General features: G+C 39.9%; 1 non-coding gene across 1 annotated transcript; it reads right to left on the minus strand.

The window, feature by feature from the left end:
• Window positions 1-21085: 21085 nt before the first annotated feature.
• LOC144999139 (small nucleolar RNA R71) lies at window positions 21086-21192 on the minus strand. Its single transcript, XR_013660660.1, has one exon. It is a non-coding gene; the product is annotated as a small nucleolar RNA R71 (small nucleolar RNA).
• Window positions 21193-25468: the final 4276 nt, after the last annotated feature.

The raw sequence follows: 25468 nt of genomic DNA on the forward strand, positions 1-25468 counted from the left end.
TTACGTGACCACATAGTTGTATGTCTAGGAATAACGAATGTGAAACTAGAATTAACTTGAAGATAGGTAAGTTAATGTGTGAGCTTGTGTGATACACCATCAACTAGAGGTTAATTGAATCACCAATTTGATTAGCTAATTACAAGTCTTTATAAACCTGAATCAACAAACTAGGAAATTCATTAATTTAGACAACTGACCATTGCTTGAATTAATATGTTTTCTAAGGATTAGCTATAGCGAATGTGAATCTAATCACTTTAGTCGGTAACCAATGAAGAATTAATCCGATATATTTACCATAAAATCATCCATGGGAACAAATGATTCGAACCTAAACAGAAGGCCTTTTTAATCATTGAATTTAGTTGATCTTTGTTTTCTTAGCTATTAGTTGCTTAGTTTGCGTGTTAGTAAAGTATTTAAGTTTCTAGTCTTGCAAAACTAGAGAAACCCCCTTTCTATTACTTGTTTTATTTAGATAATATTAGCATTTATTTTAATTGTTTACCATTCCCTGTGTTCGATACCCTACTTGCTTGAACTATATTACTAATCGATAGGTACACTGCCTTTCGTGTGTTTATTTTGTATCTAAGTTAGTAGGATTAAAACTAGTTTGTTTCACACACATCAAGTTTTTGGCGCCGTTGCCGGGGAACGGTTCTAAATAGTTAATTTTATTTGCTAATTTTTATCATTTTTTTATTTTATTTGTTGATTAATTTTTTTATTTAGTTTAATTTTTTATTTTTATTTATATTTATTATGTATTTTCCAAATCTCGATGCTTTTGATGCTTTTCTTGAGGAAGTAGTACAGGAAATTGAGCAAGAAGATGAGGAGTATGACTCAGATGAAGATTTGAAGAAATTTGGAAGATGGTTAGATAACATCTTACCCAACACAGAAGGGACATCTGAGTTACAAGATGAAGAATTTAATCCAGAAAGAGACTTGGAGGAGCTGGAAAGATTGCTAGCAGAGGGGTCAGATGAAGAACAAGAAAAACCTGAGTTGCAGAAACCAAGTTGTGGTTTGACCATTACCACGACGTGGCCCCCTGTTCTTTTGGTTTGTGTTTCTAAGTGTGGGGTGACGACTCCAACTTTGGATAAAGTTCTGAGGCACGATCCAGTTTTGATTAGTATCCAACCGGTTCCAACCCTTGTCAAGATTCTTGGGTTTTATGAATTCAAGCTTGGTTGGCCAATTTTAGAAGAAAAGAGCCGAATTTTACAAATTGGTCCAAAGAAAATATTTAATGCAATGGATGGATGGGCATCGGATTTATTAGAAGTTTATTAAGTTGAGAGTCCAACTAAAGACTCGCACAAAAAGAAGCGCTTGCGGGAGGCAACCCGTCATTAGAGTTTGTTTTCTTTTTCTTTCTAAACTTCTAGTATTTAGGGATAATTTAGGATTTTTATTTTGATTTATTTTTATTATTAGTTGGTATTTTTTTTGATCTTTTCAGAATATAGGGTGAGGGATAGAATGAATGAATAGAGCGTGAGGAAATAAAGTGAGTGGTCGAGTCGTAGACGAGAAGATTAGAAGATTTGAGTGATTTTATAAGTCCGATGGTTTTAACGGTTAAAAACAAGTTTTGTCATTGAAGAATATAAGGAGGTGTATTACCTTAATACCCTCTTTGACCTCATAAACAAAACTGAAGCAGAAAGAAGAATTTGCACGATCAGAGCCGAAAACTCGTCGAGTGCACCCTTATAACTCGACGAGTTCCAATGAAAATTCACGATTTCTGCCTATATGACGATTCAACTCGGCGAGTCTCCACATAAAACTCGACGAGTTGCTCATTCTTTTATCTTTGAGTCGACGGTTTGATTCAATTCAAGGCGGCAAATTCTATATTTTTGAAGATCATTTCCGAGCATTTACAAGAAGCTTTTTCCTTGATATTTTCGAGCTGTCAACCACACGAGACGAATGACACCCAAGACATGGATGAGCTGTTCCCATGTCTAAAGTCAATTGAAGATGGATCTTAAAGATGAAATATCAACTTCGCAGTACTATCCCAGGGGAGTTTGTTCCAATTCTCTCTTTCCTTTTATGTTTTTTTTAATCATGCATAATATGCAATGGGGACATTGCATAAATTAAGTGTGGGGTAGGGGGTTGGTTAAATTAGTTAAAATTTTAGTTAATTTATGATAAATGTTGAAAATTTTGCATTAAAATTGCTAGGGCTAAATTAGAAAATTTTGGTAAAGCAATTAGGGATCATGCTAGTATTATATTTGATGATTTTATGAAGACCCAAATGTTTAGTTGAGCCTATATACATTCTAGTGCATTTGTGGCTTCCTTATTCTAGTGAAATCATAGGACAAAAACACGACCTCGCTTAGTTTGAAGGATGCAATATGTTTAGCATCGTGTACCAGAAATGTATCCAGGAAAATTATTATCGTTAACCAATAAAGGTTAAAGTTGAGCGCCCCTGCTTAAGCATGTAGGTTTTGAGTGAAAAAAAGTGAGGTACATGTAAAAAAACAAAAGAGAGAATTAAAAGAAAAGTTGTAGGAATTTTGGAGCAGTTAAAGTAAAGATCAAAAGATCAAAAATTCTGAAGAAATTCAAAAGTTGAAGATACCTAAAAATTAAAGATCAAATTTCAAAGAAGTGAAGAATTCCAAAAGAGCTCCATAGTGGTATCACAAATTGTAATTGTCTAGATTATGTATGCTTGGGTTGCTCAACCAAAAATACCTTGAGGTTAGGAGGTTTTATGCGGATGGATTCGGAGGGATGCATAAAATGAGTATTGTTCGGAAAAAGTGGGCGAATGTTTATGAGGATTGAGAGTATTTGGAGTATGGGGGGTTATTAGGAAAATTTTAGACACAAATGCATGTGTTGCGGTCTTGGCATAATGGATGGGTTCGATTGGAGTTGTCTTATGTGATTCTAATGTGTTAAAATTCAGTTCTGCTTGGGGGCAAGCAAAAGTCAAGTGTGGGGTATTTTGATATGGGCATATTTTGTCATATAATTCATGCATTATCTTAATACTTTATGTTGTTGTTGTCTCATATAATGAACCAAAGGTGCTTAATTAGCTTAAATATTTCACTTTCAGCAACAAAGACATGCTCGAAAGGAAAAGGAAGCGGAACTAACGATTGGAGGCTTGGATCTTGGATTTTGAAGAAAGAAGGATGTTGCTAGACAGCTTGACCCCTCGTTAGTGTTTTGGCCATATCTCATGAACCGTAACTCCGATTCACGAGATTCAAAATGTTCTGAAAAGTAGACACAATTTAGGACGACTTTCGTGTTTTGAGAAAATGCTGATTCGAAATGTACTCGACGAGTAGGGTCGATTACTCGGCGAGTTGTATCGAACTTTCGCGATTCTGGACGCGCTGACTTGCCGCACACGGATTTTAAGTGACGGACTCACCGAGTAGGTCACTGGACTCGCTGAGTAGCCCCTGTTTTGTGAAAATCTATATAAAGGGACTTTCAGATCGATACCCTAGCAGAGAGATGAACCCTTGGAGGCCAATTGTCGACTAAAGGTGCTGTTGGAGCGTGGGAAGCAAGGGAATCAACCCTACATTCAATTTTAAGGAGAATCAAGTGAAAATCAAGTTTACTCCTACCTAATATCTTGTTTGAACTATGTTTTTATCAATTGATTTCGTTTTTGTGTTTGTTTCTACTGTAATCATGAGCTAAAAACTCATAACTTCTGTTTAGGTAGATGAATTTGTGAACATGGATTGATTATTTGATTAGGATTAATTTTAATTGGTGATTATGTTTTATTAAGCTTGTTAAAGAACCTTATGTGTTAACAATAACTATTCTTCTGTTAATAAATTAGTAATTAAGTTGTATGAACATCTCTTAGTTGCTAATTTCATATGATTTACGTGACCACATAGTTGTATGTCTAGGAATAACGAATGTGAAACTAGAATTAACTTGAAGATAGGTAAGTTAATGTGTGAGCTTGTGTGATACACCATCAACAAGAGGTTAATTGAATCACCAATTTGATTAGCTAATTACAAGTCTTTATAAACCCGAATCAACAAACTAGGAAATTCATTAATTTAGACAACTGGCCATTGCTTGAATTAATATGTTTTCTAAGGATTAGCTATAGCGAATGTGAATCTAATCACTTTAGTCGGTAACCAATGAAGAATTAATCCGATATATTTACCATAAAATCATCCATGGGAACAAATGATTCGAACCTAAACAGAAGGCCTTTTTAATCATTGAATTTAGTTGATCTTTGTTTTCTTAGCTAATAGTTGCTTAGTTTGCGTGTTAGTAAAGTATTTAAGTTTCTAGTCTTGCAAAACTAGAGAAACCCCCTTTCTATTACTTGTTTTATTTAGATAATATTAGCATTTATTTTAATTGTTTACCGTTCCCTGTGTTCGATACCCTACTTGCTTGAACTATATTACTAATCGATAGGTACACTGCCTTTCGTGTGTTTATTTTGTGTCTAAGTTAGTAGGATTAAAACTAGTTTGTTTCACACACATCAGACCGGAAGGTCATAGCCTGGAAGGGCGTATGTGTGGTTGGTATTTTGGGGGTATCTCACTAAGCTTTCGGGCTTACAGTTGTGGTTTAATGTTTTTCAGGTTCTTCAGGAGACTGTGGCAAGGCGAAGGCGTGATCGTACCGCTCCTCATGATTTTGTAGCAGTGTGATTCTGGGAATACTCTAAATGATTTGTATTGAAAACCTTTTTGTAAACAATTTAATGAAATCAGGTTGTTTTTGAAAAATTTAAATTGGTTGTATTTTTCGGTCGTTACAAGTTGGTATCAGAGCCTTGGTTTGAGTGAATTGGAGGAACACTTGTGTGACTCCAGTCTCAAATCGAGGAGGGTTTTCAAAAGAGAATTTAAAATGGTTTTCAAAATAAGTAAAGGAGGATGCGGAGGTACGATCAGCCGAAGCCAGTAAGTAACCCCAAAATACCATACATGATATTTGTTTTATTGAGCTTTGATAGAACAACATGCTAGGGTTAGGCTAGCGATCTTCAGGATTTCTTGATGTATTGCCTGACTTATGATGCCTGCTAGCCTAGGATTTTCTTGTGAGAGATTTCTAGTGTTCCTCTAGTTGTGAGGATAGAGCGTTGTTATGTATGTCGCTAGGGTGTTGTGGAAGTACTTCATACAAATATGGGTAGGTGTGGAAGGTAGTATGGGCCCGTACTACTGAAAGCACGAACCCATACGCGTATCAGGGAAACCATGACCTCTAGGGTTGGGATGAGAGCTGGTTCCCGGGATAGTGGGAAATGTCTGAGCTTTTGGTGTTTTATTTTCAGTATGGAGATTTCAGGGCACGCTGGGAGTAGATCCGGTTCAGGATCAGGAGCAGGAGAGGGAGTTCTGGGTGGGTCTGTACAGCCCGAGGTTGTCAGTCAGATGAGTACGCACGAGTTGGATGTGAGGATTCGTGAGATCCTGCATGATGAGGTTGCTGTATTGTTTCGGGCTGAGCTACCGGAGTTGTTTGGGTCGATCAAGACCGCCATGGTGGAGTATTTTGATGAGCGCTATGCGGCTCTCACGGAGACGGCTGCCACAGCGGCTACAGCAGCTGTAGCAGCGGCAGGGGGAGGAGCTAGTAGAGGTTTTCAGTATTGGGACTTCGATAATACGAAGCCTCCCACTTTTGATGGAGTTCAGGATCCGATCGTTGCTATGAGATGGTTATCAGATGTGGAGGGATGTTTCTTCACGTGTTCGTGCCCTGCTGATCAGAGGGTGAGGTGTGCTCTGAACCTGTTAAGGCTCGGGGCAAAGGATTGGTGGAGATTGACCACGGGGTCGTACTCGGATGCGCAGAGGGCTGCGATTTCATGGGATCAGTTCAGAGAGATGTTCAGCACTCGTTATGTTCCGCAGGTCGAGAGGGAGAGGTTGGCTCAGGAGTTCTTGGAGCTGAAACAGGATTCGGAGTCGGTGACGGAAATCACCAGGATGTTCACTGAGAGGGCGATTTTTTGCCTTGAGTTCGCTTCGGAGCAGGCTCAGATGTCCCGATATCTGAGTATGCTAAAGAGAGACATCAGGCAGTTTGTATCTGCGCAGAGGTGTGGGACCTTGCTGGAGTTGCAGGAGGCCGCCAGGCGGCGTGAGTTAGAGATTGAGTTGCAGATGCGGGAGCTGAGGCAAGCTCCGGTTCAGTCGCAGCCGGCGACGAAACGGTCTAAGACCGTTGATTCCAGGATGGGAGATCAGGGTAGCCACGTCTGTGGAAAATGTGGAAGGAGTCATGCCGGAGTTTGTCGATCCGGTGGAGCATGCCGCAAGTACGGAAAGGAGGGACACTATGCGAGGGATTGTCGGTAGTCAGTGCCGGTTCGGGATTTGAGGATATGTTGTCATTGTCATCAGGTTGGACATTTGATGGTCAACTGTCCACAGCTTGCTGCAGGACCGGTGCAGGCTCCAGCACCGGCTACGTTGAGGATCACAGGTGGAGGTCAGGGTGGAGCGGAGCCCCCAAGGGCTTAGGGTCGTGCTTTTCAGCTTGCTGCTACGGGTATGTTTCTTTCTGTTGTTTTGATTATTTATGATTATTGTGGAGTATCGTTATCTGCTAGTCTCGTCGGATAGTTATGGAATTGCGTTTCGGGTTTTCGTGTGGTATCCGTTGTTCCTTGAGGGGTTTGGCGAGTTGTGTTCGAGATTTCGTTTTGGTATCCTTTGTTCCCTGAAGGATCGATATGGTTATGGATTAGTACTTTGAGCTATTGTGGATTTTCTCTGTGAGGATTAGTGGTGGATGCGGCGTTGGTTTGGATGTCAGGTAGCCTCTGCAGTCTGAGGGATGGATATTTGAAGATTGGGTTCCTTTCGAGCGGGTTGTTCAGTGTGGAAACATGATTTTTATGAAAGTTGTTAGCGCTGGTGAGAAACATTTTGCTTGTAAGTGTTGATTTTCTGCAAGGTTGCTTTGGGAGATCGGTGATGGCGACCGGTGATTAATTGTCAGTGTCTTAAGTGGGGGAGAATTGGATATTCTACGGATGATCATTGGGCTTGAGAGGTTGTTTAGCTACTTGGGGAATTCAGCGGTATTTCTATTATCCGAGAGCAGGCTCGTATGGGTGAGTAACAGGCGTGCGGGGCGGAATACAAACCTAGAGCATTTGATTGTGGAAGGCATGGGAGCAGGCCGGGATCGAGTATGTATGATGGAGATAGAGTTCGGAACCCCTAGAGGACTAGAACGGTATGCACGGGAGGATTTCCTGAAGGGATAGTTCGGAATGATAAATGCTAGTTGAGCGGTCCGGATAGACTGAAGGCCGGTAGGCGTACCAGTCAGGCCGAAGGCTCGGAGGACGGCCCAGTCAGATTGGCTGAAGGTTCTGAGAATGGTCCAGATTGGCTGAAGGCCTGGGGAGGCGGTTCAGTCATGCTGAAGACTCTGCGAGTATTGTTGGATCGGTTCGAGGACATGTATTGCGTATGCTACAATGTGATTACATTGGGAGGTCTGGCCCCGGGTAGCGATCTTGAGCAGTGAAGGTAGTGCATGGGCTTGAGAGTCCCTGCGATGAGAGTCAGAGTAGTGGTGATGTATGGATGTTGGGTGCGCTTTAAGGAGATGGTGTAGCGTGGGGTGAGCACCATAGTACCTGTCATGGTGATAGGGCAGACGAGTGGTTTCCTTGGTAAGGAAAGAGGGAGGAATGGAATTCCGAATGGAAGTGCAAACTCACGGAAGTGAAAGCGGCAATGTAGAGTTATGATTGGAAGTGGTCCGATGATGGTTTTGAGTAGCGTGTTGCGGCAATGGAATAAAAGCTCATTCGACTTGAAATGTCTGCTCAGGGCGCGGAGGGAATTCCGCAAGCGTAGAGCCAGGGAGAGGGGTTCGGAAGGGATGCAGGGAGAGAGTCTCGGACTCTCAGTGAGATTCTGATCAGGGTTTTGGGTATGTATTAGCGGTTCATCCTGGAAGGATGTTTGAGGATATCACCAGTGTATCGGGTTTTCCAAACCTGAGGGTGCTAGAGCTAGATCAGCATGTGTGTGATTGCGAGCGGAGAACTCGGGGGAGTTGCACGGAATTGAAGAATGGGTCTTTCTGTCATCATGGAATGGATAGAGTGGGATTCAGATCGGGGATCCGATGGTTCATGGTTTTCTAGCCATATGAGTCAAGTGAAAGATGAGAATTGGGGCAGTAAGGCATCATGGGTAATTCTCGGTTGTTGAGTGCGGTTATCGGAGGGTACAGCTGGTGCCTGGGTTGAGAGGTGGTTGGGACACCATATGAAAGGAGAAAGTGAGCTTCTGGTTTCTATGGTTGTGCCTTGAGGGACTTGGTCCGGTCAAGGTCACGTGGCGCGTCGTGGCAAGTATTTTGAAGTTGAGATGCCGTAGGCTTCGAGGATGAAGCCTAATTCAAGTGGGGGAGAATTGTAACATCCCAGAATCGCAAGAGTAGAGTTGAAGGGTTAAAAGTGTAAGTTATGGAGGGCGACTCAGCGAGTCAGGTCGCGACTTTGGTCGCGTGTCAAGTGGCCTACTCGGCGAGTCCAAGGATGGACTCGGCGAGTAGGTGCTGGGCGAAGAAAACCCTAAATCCGGGGAATGAGCCCTATATAAAGATCATTATGTTCCTCCACAACCTCCTTGATCCCCCCTTGAGTCCTAGAAACCCTAATTTCGTGGAGGAACCCCATTGTTCAGCAAATTGGAGCTTGGAGAGGTGGTTGTTGAAGAAATCTTGGAGGAGAAGAGGCTTGGATCAAAGGGCTTTGCTTGGATTCGAGTGTCATTGCTGTTGAGGCATTCTTTGGAGGTAATACTTTCGTTCTTGGGCTGTGTTTTCCTAGATTCTCATTTTGGGGTTGTGTGGGAAGCTTAGTTGTGTGATATCTTGAGTTTGAAGGATGGATCTGAGGTTGCTACCTCAGATCTGGAGTGGAGAAGATCTTAAGAGCATTAAAGTCCCTGTTCTTGTGTTGTTTATGGAGCTATCATGTCCCAAACCTTGGTTCTAAGGTGAATAAGGCCTAGATCTCTTTAGATTCACGTAAAGTTTGCCACTTTACGTGATGGATGGATTGTAGGAGGTTGGATCTATGTTTTGGATCAAGTGCATATCCTGGAGTGCTTCTGAATTGATTCAGCTCGGGTTGACTCGGTGAGTCACATGGGTGGACTCGACGAGTTGCTTGAAGATGGCCTGGAACTCGGCGAGTTGGAAGAACAACTCGGCGAGTAGGTTGAAGATAGCCTTAGACTCGGCGAGTCTTGTCGAAGAGTCCCAATAATTTCTGGTTGAGTCGAGAATCGGTGAGTCAGGGGATGACTCGGTGAGTTGAGTGTGAGTAGACTCAGAGTGGTTGGACACGGCGAGTCTTGGGGTGACTCTGCGAGCCAGGTCGCGGATTGAGGGAAGTTCTGAACTTGGGGACTCGGCGAGTCATCAGGTTGACTCGACGAGTAGGGTCAGTCAGGGGTTGACTTTGACTTTGTCCAAGTTTGACCAGTTGTCTTCCAGGGTATTTTGGTAATTAAGGGTATTTATTGAATTGAATGTTTCGGTGTTCAGTGGAGGAGTTCGTGTCAGGGTTGGAGCAGCGGGATCTTATCCTTTCAGCCGACAGTTTCGAGGTGAGTTATCCTCACTATATCAACAGGGTCTAAGGCACCAAGGCCGGCCCTTATCGGATTGAGATCCGGGTAGTTGTTATTATTTTGTTGTTGTGATATGCTTGAATGTGAACTGTTATATGATTATATGTTTACGTGTACATGGTTGCTTGGACTGGAGATGGGTTGAGGCGGTCCTGCTTTGTGCTGTAGGCCAAGATACTCAGGGCGGACCGGTTGTTCCGAAGGCCCAGCGAGCGGTCCGAATATGTTGTAGGCCCCATGCGGGCGGACCAGATGTGCCGAGGCTCGGAGAGTGGACCAGGCCGACTGAAGGCCCGATGCGGGCGGACCAGTCATACTGTAGACTTAGAGAGTGGACCAGGTGAGTTGAAGGCCCAGTGCGGGCGGACCAACCACACTGTAGACTCGAAGGACATGACTAGACCTGGAGGATGGATCCGGTGGACTGATGGCCCGAAACGGCGGACCAGTCACACAGTAGACTCGATATGCATTGCTGTTCTATGTTCTGTTATGTTATGTATGTTTTATATGTTATGGGCCGGAAGGCAATATGTTTTGGACCGGAAGGTCATAGCCTGGAAGGGCGTATGTGTGGTTGGTATTTTGGGGGTATCTCACTAAGCTTTTGGGCTTACAGTTGTGGTTTAATGTTTTTCAGGTTCTTCAGGAGACTGTGGCAAGGCGAAGGCATGATCATACCGCTCCTCATGATTTTGTAGCAGTGTGATTCTGGGAATACTCTAAATGATTTGTATTGAAAACCCTTTTGTAAACAATTTAATGAAATCAGGTTGTTTTTGAAAAATTTAAATTGGTTGTATTTTTTGGTCGTTACAATGGATCTAAGCTGGAACCACTTTTTCAAGCAACACCTAAAAGCTTCTTCTTCCTTCAACCTTCACAAAGATGGGTTTCAAGCACTCAAAACACAAAAAGGGGGCTGAGGTTTTTGATGGAATTCGATCTTAAGGGGGGTGGAAGTTGTCAAATGAGGCAACCCTAGGAGTTAGTGTACTTAAATAGGGCACCAACCCTGAGACTAGGGTTTTAGGCCCAAAACAACTGCTACGCTGTAGCCACCAAATGCCACGCCGCAACCAAGCATAAATGTGCGTCCTTTGTTAACTGAGGGCTACACCATGGCACCCCAATGTAATGCCATGGCCAGAGCAATTAAATAAATAAACAATCTAAGACTTGAAAATAAATACCTGGAACATGGATGATACAATTCTCCCCCACTAAAATCAGATTTCATCCTTGAGCTCCCAAGTCCACTCGAAGTCCTTCCGATGCTGCCATGGAACCTTGAACAGACTCACTACCTTGCTCCGCAAGGTCTTCAACTTTCCATCGGTAATCACTATCAGCCACTCAACATAATTCAGGCGATCATCTACCTGTATATCATCCAAGGGTACCAAATCGATCTCGTCTTCCATACAATTTTGCAACTAGGATACATGGAAGTTGTTATGAATCTGATCGAGCTCATCCGGTATATCAAAATAGTAGGCTACCTTGCCCACCATAGCTACCACTTGGAAATGACCAATAACGTAACGACCTAAAATCAAGACACAATTTTTTTTTAAATAAATAAATTTCTAATACAGATTGCCTACAGAAAAATGGAGTAACTCACAATATGCAAAAACATATGGTGTGTGCTCTTCAATCATCCCAAGCTCTTCCAATTGAAAACCAGAATACTTGAAACATAAACTGAAAACGTAAGCTGAAAGCTTAGTGAGTTATCTAAATACCATCTCACACATGAAACCACATAAGTTAACATAAGTCAAGCATATAAACATATAAGGATGCCATGGAAACCCTCCATGGTCTTACTTCAGTGCCATGGGAACCCCTACATGGTCTTATAATGGGTTTTGAGCAATCTAACAACCTTATAGTTCACATGCAACCCTAGATGCTTTGGATCTATGTGTTCTCTATTTATACATGAAATTTGATTTTCCAAAGCATACATCCTAACTTGCATACAATTGAACAACATAACTAGTTAGATAACTTACCTCTTTGTAGAATTTATTGTTCTTGGCCTTCAAAAGCTTTAGCACCTCAAATGTGATGCCTCTAATGTGTTACAAACACCAAGTGCAAAATGATGCTTGAGAGAATAAGTTATTTAGCACAAAATCGATTCACACTCTCTTAGAATATATGTGGCAACCGATTTTGGCTCTAGGGGGTTCTGTTTATAATGTGACAAGTGCTAGGGTTACATTCATGCAAACCCTAATGCAGCATGACATTTCATATTACTTAGGATCCATGGGTTAAACCTCCATGGTCTATCGATGTTGGTTTAACCCATCCCAAATAACCATGGATCATTGGCCCATTCTATAAGAATCAATGATTTACCAAATCAATCCCTATGTATTTAATTAGTCTCTTTTAATCACTAAATTAATTCCAAATTAATTCTTGATCAATACTAAATAAATAATATGATTTCATATTAGTATATTATACTTGTAATATATTAACAAATCACAAATAACCTTATTCTCAAAAGTCCATCATATTAAGTTGCATTGGTGAAGGCTAAAAACTATAACTGCAAGTACGACTCAAAACACCGATTAGCAATCGTAGCTCTTAAAAGCCTATGTCGAACTCTGACCCAGTCAGTGACGCGTCCTTTAGATAAGGAATCATATAATCCTCTGTTCTTCAAGATATCAGCCGGACAAATACATGGAACCATGTCGTACTTATTTTCTGGTTGTTTGTTTCTTGATTTCTGATTTATAAGAGAACTTAAGTGAACACATCAATTTAGTCCCGACTGGGCCCGATACATAAGTCAAAACAAAATCATCGAGGGGCCCAAGATATCGCTTTTAATCCTCCAAGAACTAAAAGGAAAATATAAACTTCGACATTATATGCTTGTACTAGCTATTCATCAATTATACAAAACAATGCATTTTATAACATTAAGTTACTGATGTATTTTCACACTATCAATGTACAACCAACTCATATATCTTGGTTTGAAGACTTATATGATATTATTGTCTCACGATCACTCATGATAAATTCCATGAAGTGATTCAAGTGATCGTGGGTTTAATACAATACTTAGACCTTATGAGCACTCATGAATGTTGTTGCAAACTTTTACTATGTCTAATACACTTCAGACAATCTACAAGCCAAATTCGTGACAATTTTTCCTCTATACCAACTTCCAAAGTATGATCGACTGTGTATAGTTTGAATAATTTTATTATCCTGGAAGTCAAAAATACAAAATGAAACAGTAGTAAACAATTGAGATAATGCAGTAACCTTACTTATAAATAAACACCTTTTATTTAATCATCAAATATCAATTACATTTTATCTATAACAAGTTTCAATATGGCTATCTAATCATTAAAACTAATATCATCCTTCAGCCCAATGCTCCTCGCATGCTGCAAATGCTTAACCCTACTCAGTCCCTTCGTGAGGGGATCTATTGGGTTCTCATCTGATGATACCCTCTTTACCAAGAGGAGTCCTTCCACCCGATATCTTATGAAGTGATATTTTCTGTCGATGTGCCTGGATCTGCCATGATCCCTTGGCTCCTTAGTTAAGGAAACCGTACGCTCATTGTCAAAGAAAATCTCCATAGGCTCCTTTATAGCTGGTACAAGTCCAAGGTCTCCGATGAAGTTCTTCAATCATATTGCCTCCTTTGACGCTTCGCTTGTTGCTATGTAATCTGATTCGCACATTGAATCAGCTACAATATCTTGTTTGGGACTTTTCCAAGTTATTACTCCTACATTCAGGGTAAACACCCAACTCGAATGAGAGTGGAAATTATCTCTGTCGGTCTGAAAGTCAGCGTCACTATACCCTATGACTCTTAAGTCATCACTCCCACCAAGAGTAAGGACCTAGTCCTTAGTCCTGCGTAGGTATCTAAGAATATTCTTTAGCACAGCCCAATGAGCTTTACCAAGATTCCCTTGATATCTACTGATCATGCACAAAGCAAAGGCCACATCATGCAAGTACAAGTTATAGGATACATGATCGAGCTAACTGCAGAAGCATATGCTACTCGACTCATCTCAGCTATTTCAGCCTCTGTACTTGGACTCTAAGTCTTACTCAGTTTGGTATTGCCTTGGATGGGTAAGTTACCATTCTTGGAATTCTCCATGCTGAATCGTTTCAACACCTTGTCCAAGTAGGTACTTTGACTAAGTCCAATTAGTCTTTTAATACTGTTTCTCAATATCCTTATCCCTAGAATATAGACAGCTTCTCCAAGGTCCTTCATAGCGAAACACTTCCCAAGCTAGGACTTAACCGATTGCAAGATTGGAATGTCATTTCCTATGAGTAGTATGTTATCCACATACAACAACAGAAAGCTAACCGTACTCCCACTAGCCTTGACATACACACAGGGCTAATCCTCGCTTCTTGAAAATCCAAACTCTTTGAATTTCTCATTGAAACAAAGATTCCATCTGCGAGATGCTTATTTCAATCCATAAATGGATTTCTCAAGCTTACACATTATATTAGGGTAATTTGCATTGACAAAACCCTCTGGCAGATTCATGTAAACATCTTCAGCCAACTTCCTAGTAAGGAAAGTGGTTTTGACATCCATTTTCCATATTTCATACTCATGAAATGTAGCTATGGCTAACATAACCCTTATAGATTTAATCTTTGCTACCGGTGAGAAGGTCTCATTATAGTCAACTCTGTGAGTTTGAGTATAGCCCTTCGCAACCAGTCACGCCTTATATTTGTGTACTTTCCCATCCATTTCGGTCTTCTTCTTGAAGATCCATTTGCACCTGACTCTCTTACGACCCGATACATTGTCAACCAAGTTCCAAACTTAATTGTCATACATGGACTGTTTCATGCTGTCCATAGCCTCTTTCCATTTTGCAGACTCGGGGCCTGCCATGGCTTCCTTGTAATTGTTAGGTTCATCTAAATTTACTAGTGTGCTATCACTGATGAATGTATCACCCTCATATGTTATATGGAAACCATACAACACAGGTGGAACACTAACTCTACTGGAGAGCCTCATAGGTACGGATTCGTCAACTGGTTCAACAGGAGTTTCCTCCTCAGGTTGATTGCAAGTGTTTGAGGTTCCTTCACCGCTTGACTCTTGAAGCTCTTCAAGGTCAATTTTCCTCCCACTGTCTCCTTAGCCTATGAGTTCTCTCTCGTAAAAGACTCCCCTCCTTGCAACGAAGACAACATTGTTACTTGGTCTATATAAGAGATGTTCAAAGAATTTCTGTGGGTAGCCGATGAGAATACATCGCTCACTACGGGTTTCGTGCTTGTAGTGAGTCTTGCATATCACAAAAGCCTCGCAACCCCAAACCTTAATGTGTGCTAATGAGGGAACCTTCCCTGTCCACATCTCGTGGGGTGTTTTGGCAAGCTTCTTAGTTAGGACTAGATTAAGGATATGGGTGGCAATCTCAAAGACATACCCCCAGAATGAGATAGGTAAGGAAGATCGAATCATCATGGAACGAACCATGTCCATCAAGGTTCGATTTCGCCTCCTAACCACACCATTAAGTTGTGGTGTCCTAGGTGGCATCAATTGTGAAATAATCCCACATTCCTTGAGATAGTCTTGGAACTCGATACTAAGATTCTCACCACCCCAATCGGATCGGAGCATCTTTATCTTCCTGCCCAGGTGATTCTCCACTTCTTGTTTGAACTCTTTGAATCTTTCAAAGGTTTCTGACTTATGTTTGATTAAGTAGATATAGGCATATCTGCTGTAATCATCAATAAAAGTCACATAGAAGCGGTTAGCATTCCTTGTGGAAGTGCTGAAAGGTCCACACACATCGGTGTGTATGAGAGCCAACAAACCTTCACCCTTTTCACAAGAACCAGTGAAGGGTGACCTGGCCATCTTTCCAAGCAAACAAGACTCGTAAGTGTCATCTGAACTTAAGTCGAATGACTCCAAAACTACAACCTTTTGGAGTTGCCCAATGCGCTTCTTGTTGACATGTCCAAGACAACAATGCCGCAAGCATGCCTTATCCAAATCATTGTAAGAATCAATGTGCAAAACATTATTTCCTAAGTTGTCGGCAACCATCATAATTTCATATACACCATTACAAGGCAATGCTTTAAAATAAAAAAAAAAACACCATTATAAAAAGCATTAATAGCACCAATTTCATTATCAAATGAAAAACTAAAACCTTGTTTGTACAAACCATGAAATGAAATAATATATATCGCCATATCAGACGAGTAGCAACAATTATTCAAATCTAATTCTAACCCACTACTAAGAAATAAAGAATAAACACCAATCTTGGTGACAGGTGAAAAATTCCTATTCCCCATGATCAAGTTCATCTTTCGTGCTCCATATCCTGACTTCTTTTTAGTCCTTGTAAATAAGCACAAATGTGAAATCCACAACCTGTATCAAGGACCCAAGAATAAGAATATGATGAGTTATTAGATATAATAGTATAAATACCTGCATGGGTGGCCTTAACCTTCCCATCTTTGACATCCTGCAAGTATTTGGGACAGCTTCACTTCCAGTGCCCCTTTTCATGACAATAGAAACACTCTACTTCCTTAGGAATGGTAGAGGGAAAAATAGAACCAACTTTGGTCCCAGTAAAATAGGATCCATCAAGAGACTTTCCCTTGCGACTCTTACAAGGAGCCTTCCTCTTCTTCCCTTTCCCATGTCCGATTGCCAAGGCAAGGGTAGTAATAGTAGGATTAGAAACAACATATTTACCTTTGAGACTACTTTCAGCAGTCCTCAAAAGGCCTTGAAGCTTTCTAAGGGTGACCTCTTCCTTGTTTATATGATAGGTCATACGGAACTGATCATAACATGGAGGTAAAGAGTATATAATGATATCTATGGCCAACTCTTCATCGAAGCTCACATTCAAGTTCAACAAGCGATCCACAAACCTTTGCATTTTCTGCAAGTGATTCGTGATGGGTTCTCCATCCTTCATCTTTGTTCTTATCACGGAGGCGATGATTTCATACCTCTCTTGACGAGCACTTTGATGGTATCTTTCCATCAGGTCTTAGTGCATATCAAAAGGGTAGAAGTCCTCATAGGACTTTTGGAGTTCTACTATCATAGTAGACAACATGATACAAGACACCTTGGTGGCATCCTTCTCATGAGTCCTAAACTTAGCAATCTCCTTAGGAGTAGAAGAAGACTCATCAATTTCCTTAAGCTCTTTATCAAAGACATATTCCTTGTCCTCGTCTCGAGTAACCATCCTGATGTTCCTGATCCAATAATTAAAGTTGGAACCATCAAAGATAACTCTCCCACACAAGTTCATTAGGGAGAAAGAGCCAGAAGTAGTGTTGTAAGACATCTAAAAAAGAAAGACAAAGTTTAGATTAAATAAATGTCCTTAATATAACACCCAAATGAAATATTAAGGCTAGGACCCAACACAATATTTTCCAACATCTTAACGAACTGCAATGGGTTCCATGGGCACCCCCATGGTCTTTGCCTGGAAAGCCATGGGCACCCCCGTGGTCTGATATCCAACTGCCTCGGGCACCCCCCGAGGGCTTCCATTCACGTATCACAGGTACAACTAGCATATCGCATATCACAAAACAACTATTATACCACATAACACATAATGGGCCAACATTGGTGCCTTCAACCCATGGATATAGTGAGGAGACTTACCTCGCACTACATAAGCTCACTGAAAGAATCCCTAACTACAGAACTGACAGCTTCCCGAACTAGCAATATCAATAATACACCCAATTAACAAGTGGGCTCCAATCCATAATCATAACTCCATACCTGGGGTAAAAGGACCATTTACCCCAAATATAGCCTTGTCCAAGTCCATGACGCAAACTACGATCTGAAAGGCCTAAAGGCCTACTAATCAATCAATGGCCAAATTTTCCAAATTGGGTCAAAACTCCTTACATGGACTTGCCTTAAGGCCCAACCATACTTTCTAGCCAAACACTTTATATCCTGAAGGCTCATTAACAACTCAAGCCCAAAATACCAGAAGCGACTAGATCCATCAAAGCCTGCTAATGGCCCAATTACCCAAATTTGGACCAACCCCATATGGGCCTCATACTAAGCCCATATTTCCCTTAATTATAAGCCAAAAGTCAAAGTCAACGGTCCGAGTTGACCAAACTCACCGAGTTGTCCTTCAATTCGCCAAGTGTCTCCATTAAATGCATAGATCGAGAAAACTCGCATCAACTCGCCGAGTTCTCCTAATGAACTTGCCGAGTTGGACAGGAATCAATCAAATTAATGCATTAAATTGTTTCCATCGAATCTAGAAGCTTCTATTCTTAGATCTCTTCCCAAATGATGACTATAAGGGTGAAGTTTCCAACTTTAACCTTAAAAACCACTACAATGAACCCAAACCCGAATCCTTGACTTAATAGAGTGAGGCCTTACCCATTAAGCCCTTAAACTCTCAAAAAAATAGTCCTAAAACACAGATCTGGCATCTCAATGCTGGATTATCATGTAAACTTTCCAATTTTACGTCCATGCATGAAAGAAAGGAACCAAAGAGCCCAAAATGGCTTAATAAAGGACTTAATGCATTGATGGGACTTATGACTTAGCAAAGCTTGCAACTTTATGCCAAGAGAGGTTATAAAAGGGTCAGATTTAGCATAATAACCCCTGAAACCCTTAACCTTTGGACAACCCAACCATACACCTAAAAATCCAGCTAAAACATCCCACAAAGAGATCTAGAAGATAACAACACAAGGTTTCGACTGTATACCTCAAAAGGACCGCAACAAATGGAAAGTTTCTGGATCTAAAGCCTTCCTTCCGAACTAAGCACCTTCATTCTTCAAACTCCTTCCAAAGAACACCAAAACCCAACTCTCCAAGCTCACCACAAGCTCACACACTCAAACTTGAAGGATAATACACAAAATTAGTGTTTTTTGGACAAGGAGGCCGGTAGGAGACCAACTAAGGGAGTTAAGGTCTTTAAATAGTGTATAAAACCCTAAAATTAGGGTTTTCTCAAATAGCATCCAACTCGTCGAGTTCTTGATATGTGCATATCTATAAACATAATTATACATCGTATCTTAATATTTTTAATTACTTTTATTCCTTTTTTTTTTGAACAAAAGGTACTTAATTTGTTATGACTTATGTTGTAGGGATAAAAGATATGCTTGGAGCAAAAAGGAAGCTAGAAGCTAGGAGTTTGGACCAATGCTTAAAAATAAAGAAAAAAAATACACCCAACACGTTGTGGTGATCCTACCATGGCGTGGTGCTTTGAAGTTTCCCGATTGACTTCGAAGACTTGTGGAACATGTGATAAACATGAAGACCATGGTGTGGGGCCTTGATTTTGGGAAAAGTATAAATATAACTTATTCTTATACAATTGGAAGACTTTTTGGCTGAAGTTTCTGACAAATTTCGAAGATTAAGGTGCAGAACTAAGGCTTGGAAGTGAAGCTACTAATCAAAGCTTGAGAATTGAAGACATTAAGGCAATAATACTTCTTATTATGAATTTTTCTTTAGTTAAATCATGACTATGCTATTGAATTTCCTTTTTATCTCCTAACTTGCTGAAACCATGAGCTAAATCTCATAACTTTCGTTTAGCCTAGGATTATTTGCTTCATTGTGAGTTAATTTATGGATTGGATTTAGTTTATATTGATTATTTGTTGATATAGCTTATTAAAGAACCTCACATACTTTTGATTATCACTTTTCATCACTTATAGCTGAATTTAATAAAGTTTGAATGACCATCTTTCTTTGTTAAATTTGAATCTTATAATCTTGTGACCAACGAAATTGGAGGACTATGGTTTTGAACGAAACCTAGGGTTAAGTAGGAAAGTGGGTAAAAAAGTGTAGTAGCTAATATATGATGACAAATCATATATAGAATTGATTCAAACGACCAATTTAATCTATTAGTTATAAGTCTAATCAACTCGAACCGAACATTAGCAAACTTGTTAATTTGTCTGCCAGATCACCGTATGAATGAGCATGTTTGCTAAAGGATTAAAGGAGCGAACATGAATTTGGTCATTATAGGAATTAGTGACCAATTAAACTGTAATCCATTGCACTTCCATGAATCAACCATAACAAAAAATAAATATGAATCTAAACAAAAGTACCTTAATTACCTTGGTTAATTAGTCTTCGTGTTCCTTGCTTAGTTTTAGTGCTAGTTTAATTAGTTAATATTTAGTTAATTTGGGAATTCAAGTTTCTAGTGTTACAAAACTGGAGAGAAAAAAAACCCTTTTCCATTTTATTAGTAATTAATTAGTAGTAGATAAAAATTAGCTAAAACATCATTCCCGGTGTTCGATACCTGTCTAGTGTGCTATACTATATTCAACAAGGGACACTGCCTTAGGAAATAATTAGTCATGTTAGTAGGATTAACTAATGCTTATTAATTTTTGCATCAAGTTTTTGGTACCATTGCTGGGGAACGGCTTAGTTATAGTTACTTTAAATCTGCTATTTTATTAGAACTTTTTTTGTTTAATTGCTTTTAATTTGTTTTAGGTCTTTCTTATTTTTTACACACCACATCGTGGTGTCGTAACAGTAAACCTTTATTTTTCGTTTATGTTCTTTTTACGCGCTTTCTTTGTTCTTTGCAGAAGTTTATGACAAGAGGATCCAGCACACCTTTAATTCCTCCACTTGAAGACCTGGAGACCACTTTTTTTTTTTTTTTTTTTTTTTTTTTTTTTTTTTTTTTTGTAAAAACACGGAGAAACCCATGAAAGATTCAAACATACCTAAGAAGTCACCCTTTAAGAGTCTCAAATAAGTTTTTAAGAAGATGGGAAAGCAAGTGGGAGAATCCAGCAATTCAACAAAAGACGAAGGTGCTTAAGAATCAGAAAAGGAAGAAAGCGATAACGAATCAGAAAGAAGTAGCAATCAAGAAAGCGAACCCGAAAACACCATGGCAGGCATTTCTGACCTTTCCATGGAGGCGTACAAAAAGAGAATTTGTTATGACACCAGACAGGGCCTTGTGCAACCCACCATACCTACCACTGCGACATTTGAACTCAAGAGGCACATCCTCGCTACACTAAAAGATATTCATTTCTCCGAAAAGGATCATGAAGATGCCTACAAGCATCTAGATGAAGTGAACAATATCACCGACTACTTTAATATTCCAAATGCTCCATGGGAAACAGTTTTGTTGAGGATGCTCCCTGTCACTTTCAAACGAGCTACCAAGGATTGCCTGAAGGCGCTACCGTCGTGAACGATAACTACATGGGCAGAGATACGTGAAGGGTTCGTGGAACAATTTTGCCCACCATCCAAGGTAGCTAAGTTAAAAAAGGGCATTGCTAACTTTAAACAACAAATGGAAGAGTCGTTGTATGAAGCATGGGAATGCTACAAGGGTCTACTTCAAAATTACCCTCAAAACGACCTAAATGTGCAACAAGAAGTTTCTATCTTTTACGATGGGGTGAACATCATAACAAGGAAACTTCGTGACTCCCAAGGTTCCTTAACGAAGAAAAATCCCATGGAAATCTAGGGGACCATTGAAGAACTCTCTAAACATTCTAGAGAATACTATAACCCACCAAATGATATAACAAGGGGATCAGCTAATGTTGCTTTGAAAGACATGTCAGTAGTTTTGGAAATGTTGCAAAACATGGATAGGAGGATTACTAAGATGGATCAAACAATCCATGCAATGAGATTTCGGTGTGAAAACTATAGCGAGTTACATGAAAGACTATGATCTTGATGAAAATGGAAATCGAAAGGTTCAAGCTTTCTACTCGAGTAGCCATCGATTTGATGAAGTTTGGAGAAAGCCCAAGAAAAAGTGGTTACCTTATGATGAGTATAAGAATGCGAAGGAAGAAAAATATGAATAAAGAGGAGGAGGCTTTTACTGACGAGAGGAACCAGTCCAATAACATAAACCCAATTTCGAGTCAATGCTTATTTGTTTTGCTGCTGCATCCGAAAAAGACACGTAGAAACAGAATCATCAATTAGAGAACAAAAAACTATGATGAGGAGAAGCAAAATCTACTAAGAAATCATCAAGCTTCCATATTGAATATTGAAAAAAAACTTGGGCAACTAGCTAAGCAAATAAATGAAAGATCATATGGAGGACTTCCATGAAATACCAAACAAAACCCGAGTGGAGCCCAAATCCAAGCTGTAACAACAAGAAGCGGGAAAATAATTACTCCGTTGACTCCCATCGACAAAAGCAAATCAGATGAGGAGCAAGAAACTCGAGAAGAAAATAAAAAGTAAGAAATTGAACAGTCAAGACGGCGTGGTACAGATGTCACACTGTGGCAAGAGTCTGAAAAAAAAACAGATGATCCCGTTAAGCCATACCACCACCACTGTCCTTTACGAGTAGAGCAATGCAAGAGAAGAATTTTAAATATTATCAAAAGTTCCTTAATCATATTAAGTCTCTTGAAATCAACATTCCACTCCTTGAAGCATTAGCCGAGATGCCAAAATATGCCAAGTTTCTCAAGGGCCTCTTAACAAACCATAAGAAAATGGAAGGATTATCTAAGGTGGTGCTAAATGAGACTTGCTATGCTGCAATGCTAAACATGTTACCAAATAACATGGGTGATCCAGGAAGCATAACTTTACCATGCCAATTCGGGAACCTAGAAACTAGTCATTCTCTATCTGAGTCAGAAGCAAGTGTCAAATTGATGCCCTACTCATTCTTCAAGAAGCTCGATCTCCCCAAACCAAGACCGGTCTGCATGGTCATCCATTTAGCTAATAAGACCATGACCTTTCCAAGAGGAATATGTGACGAATTGATAGCAAAAGTTGACAAATTTGTGTTTCCCACAAATTTCATTGTTTTAGACATGGAGGAAGACGAACAAGTCCCAATCATCATTGGAAGGCCCTTCTTAAGCACTGCCCCGAGCCTTGGTGGATATTAGAGAGTCCAAACTCACTCTTCGAGTTGGACAAGACGTAGTCACTTTTGGAGTGAATAAAGCAATTCAAGATTCAAGAATAAGTGATTACATGGCTATTTTAGTTGATGTTATTGATGATGTACTTGAAAAGGGTCTAGGTGTAAAACCTATTCTAGGTATTACTTAATTTAATTAAGTTTTACGGTTTTGGTGTGTGGACTTGGCGAGTTAGGAGTCCAAATTGGCGAGTAGAGGGCATTTGAACAACGCGGAGTCTACACCCTACTCGGCGAGTTGGAAGGCCAACTCGACGAGTTGGCACTGTAATGACAAAACACTAATTTTATGGTTTGCACCCTATATAATCTCCTTATGAGCCTTAAGGCTGACCTCTCATCAACCTCTAAACCCTAAGAACGTCTGTTCTAACCCTAATCCCCATTCTCTTCCACTTTATGAGCTAGAGTGACCTTTGTAGCTTAAGAAGAAGGAGATAGTGAGAAGATCCAACAAACCAAGCACCCATCCTTGAGCTTAGTCATCTTGTGGACTGCTGTAAGTCTTCAAGACTTGATTTTTATCAAATTATATGAAGAGATCTTGAATTAACTCTTCATTTCCTACCCTTCTTCTTGAATGCATGCATATGATTCATAAAGATTGCAACTTTATGAATCTGCAGAGCAAAGTGGTCCCAAGGTGGGCTAGATCTGGCTTTTGGTTGAGCAAGGACACCATGCAAGGGTTTTAGGGCTTATTTCCCTCTTTTTGGGCATTGGACATGCATGTCCAAAAATTAAGTAGAAGATTTTGCCTGAACATTTGGAGTATGCGTTTTTGGAATAAGGACAACAAAAGCCAGTTATTATAGCATCCGATCTAACCAAACATGAAAAAGAAAGCCAATTATAGTATTAAAGAAAAGAAAAAGTGCCATAGCATGGAAGATAACCAATATTAAGGGCATTAGTCCTGCCTATTGTTCACATAAGATCAATCTAGAAGAAGGAGCTAAGCCCATAGTACAATGTCAAAGAAGGCTCAACCCATATATGCAAGAAGTAGTGAAAAAAGAAGTGTTAAAACTTTTAGATGCCGACATCATATATTCAATATCCGATAGCCCATGGGTAAGTCTGGTACACGTAGTGCCAAAGAAAGGGGGAATGATGGTGGTTACTAACGAAGACAATGAGCTAATCCCAACAAGAACGGTAACCGTTGGCGCGTTTGCATCAACTATCAAAAACTTAATGATGTTACATGCAAGGATCACTTTTACCATTTATCGATCGAATGCTGGAAAGGCTATCTAGTCATATTTACTATTGTTTTCTAGCTATTTTCAAATTCCAATTGATCTACAAGACCAAGAAAAGACCACTTTTACTTGACCAAGTGGGACTTTTGCATATAGACACTTGCCATTTGGGTTATGCAACACACTGAATACTTTCCAAAGGTGCATTATGGCTATCTTCCATGACATGATCAAGAAATTTATGGAGGTTTTCATGGATGACTTCTCGGTTTTTTGGTACTGTTTTGAAGATTGTTTGTCAAACTTAGACTTAATGCTAGCAAGATGTGAAAAGACCAATCCAGTTTTAAATTGGGAAAAGTGCCACTTTACAGTAAAGGAAGGAATTGTGTTGGGACACAAAGTCTCAAAATTGTGGATAGAGGTGGATCGAGTGAAAGTTGACATAATAGCTAAATTACCGCTTCCAACTAATGTAAAAGGGGTGAGGAGTTTTCTAAGCCATGCAGGATTTTACTGCCGAATCATCAAATATTTTTTGAATATCACAAGGTCATTGAATCAAATTCTTTTAAAGGATGCCCCGTTTGACTTTTCTAAGGAATTTCATGAAGCCTTTCAATTGTTGAAAGAAAAGTTAACTAATACCCCTATTATGATAGCCCCGAATTGGAGTCTTCCTTTTGAGCTGATGTGTGATGCTAGTAACTATGCAGTAGGAGCTGTTTTGGGACAAAGGGTTGAAAAATATTTTCAACCTATATACTATGTAAGCAAAGCTCTAAAACTGACCCAAGAGAATTACACTAGTACTGAGAAGGAGCTGCTCGCGGTGGTCTTTGCTTTTGATAAATTCCGCCCAAATCTAGTCCTATCCAAAACCATTGTTCTCACCGACCATTCTGCTCTTAAGTATGATGCCAAACCAAGATTAATACGCTGGGTACTTCTTTTGCAAGAATTTGACATTGAAATTAGAGATAAAATAGGAATGGAGAACGTGGTTGCCGATCATTTATCTAGACTTAAAAACCCGAATTTGGAAGAATTGGAAGAAAACAAGATTGTAGATGATTTTTCTTAGGAATGTCTTATGGTTATAGTAGGAGAGGTACCTTGGTATGCGGACATAGCTAACTATTTAGAAAGTGATTATCTTCAAAAGAATTGACACGTCAACAAAAGAAGAAACTATTTTCTGAAATCAAGTATTACTTTTGGGATGAGGCATACCTCTTTCGAAGTTGCGCCAACAGAATAATAAGAAGATGTGTGTTCGGGAAAGAAAGTCTTGAAATCTTGAAACATTTCCATAATGGGCCCATGGGAGGACACCATGGATCACAATACATAACAAAAAAGGTCTTTGATACTGGGTTTTACTGGCCCACTATTTTCAAGGATGCTACTAAATTTATTAAAGAGTGTGATTTGTTTCAGAGATCAGGAAATATTTCATCATGAAACGAGATACCCCAAAATAGCATCCAAGTTTGTGAGATATTTGATGTTT

This window comes from Lactuca saligna, chromosome 5 (assembly GCF_052625555.1).
Source record: "Lactuca saligna cultivar CGN05327 chromosome 5, ASM5262555v1, whole genome shotgun sequence".
NCBI lineage: Eukaryota > Viridiplantae > Streptophyta > Magnoliopsida > Asterales > Asteraceae > Lactuca > Lactuca saligna.